Here is a 1,962-nt window from a genome sequence, read left to right as displayed (position 1 = left end):
AAAACAAGGAAACAATTGGAAGAAAAAAAGAATTTTAAGTAGTTGGTAATAAATAGTAAAACATAATTCAACAAACTTTGAGGCATTGTGACATCTCTAGATCTTACCTGCTTCTTTCTTGAACATCTGGATGACTGGCAGTAGGACCTTGATGCAGCTGGAAAACACTGTCAATACATAGCATAATTACATTATGTACATAAACAATATTGAAGCATAAAATATCATCAACATTCTAAAATGGTAGATACTCACACACAGTTGCTTCTCTGTCCTCGTCATGGACATCAGGACGTTCCTGAAGATTCTGATTGACACAAATGTGACTCCCATTCTCTGGAGTGTCTGTGGAAATAAATGTAAAAGTAAAAAAAATATTGTAGCAAATATATCGCTTTCTCAAAAATACATAAGTAAATAAGTTAAAATTATTCTCAACCAGCCATTGTACAGTCGGAATAAACGCAGTGACTATACATAATACATACCGGCTTCATGGCACCGTCCTTATATCCGTCCTCCGTCCGCCATGTTGTCGATCTCTACTGCTTACCACACTCTGCCTTACTATACTACTTTATAACAAAATAAATAAAATAACCGGAAGATCAGTTTTCCTTATAAATATGCGAGTGTTCACTATTGACTAAATGTGAAATCATAACTTACTGAATTTCACTTCGTCCTGGTGGACTCCGTAAGAGCGCCTCGACACCGTGGTCTGAGGCCTGGCTGTTAAGGCTTAGCCATTTTTCAGGTCTGAAAAAAATAAAAGATGCGAGTATTTTTAAGGGCTCAGAACATCACATGTAATAAAAAAAATTACAGTACGAAATCTCACCCTACACTTGTTTTGGCATTATGAAAACGACAGACCGCTTTCTGTAAGAAACAAACAAAGCAACTCGCCTCGTTGCACGTGCTCGCTATTCATAAAAGCTTTCTTACCGTGAGTTCGGACTTGTTGGACCGCCGCGGTGTCATCTGCTGTTTTCCGCCGGGACATTGCTGAATATCAAAACGATACTGAAAAGTAACTCCGAAAAACTCTGAAAAGTACTTTTTCCACCATTTCAAACAACGCACGGGCATTTTCGTTCATGTTGGGTTTAGCATTAGCACTCTTTAGCGCTGGTGCAAATCTTCCTCTGGAGTTTAATGGCGGCTGCCTGACCGACTATGAAATCGCATTACTGCCACCAACTGGACTGGAGTGTTAAATGAAAGTTGACAGAAGAAAAATACATTCTAAAAGTTATTTCAAAAGTTACGTGACAGTATATTTTATTTTTATTATAATTAATTCCTCAAATGTTTTTAAATGTATAGATGTTTATTTACTCAATTCTACTTTGAGCTGTCTCCTTTTTAGTTCATCCGTGAGTTATATTTAGTGCTTAACTAACAAAACTTTTAAAAAAGAATACAAATGTTTATACTCTATCAGAAGGTATCACATACTTTCAACCATTTTGTCCTCCAATTTAAACTCAAGAGTTAAGCAACTGAATACTGATAAATCATCTGTAGTTTAAGTCCTGTATTGTGATGTGGAATGGTGTCACTACCACTCCAATATAGCATGACTCTGGGTCCAATATAGCATGACTCTGGGTCTTTAAAGCAATCAGTGAACACTAACATTAGTTTGAATATTGTTCACAAAAATACTTTATATACAATGAACCACTCTGGAACATGTTTTTTATTATTATTATTACTATTAAGTTGTGCAATTCTTCGATTAAGTTGTGTGGGAGGAATGTCAAAGTAAGATCACGTTTAACAAAAGTCTATTGTATGTATTCATGCATATTCTTCTTTTATATCATCAATTCAACCAAAACTAAGTTTTTCAGTGCTCCTAACACACATGTAAAATATATTTTAATGGATAAGATAGATTATTGTTTTTTTAATCTTTCTCCAAACATATTTCTTCATGGCATACTTCTATAACTG

Source organism: Poecilia latipinna, unplaced genomic scaffold (assembly GCF_001443285.1).
Source record: "Poecilia latipinna isolate Pla-1442-1.1 unplaced genomic scaffold, P_latipinna-1.0 Scaffold2354, whole genome shotgun sequence".
In the NCBI taxonomy this organism is placed as follows: Eukaryota; Metazoa; Chordata; class Actinopteri; order Cyprinodontiformes; family Poeciliidae; genus Poecilia; species Poecilia latipinna.
Note: the sequence above shows the minus strand (reverse complement) of the source record.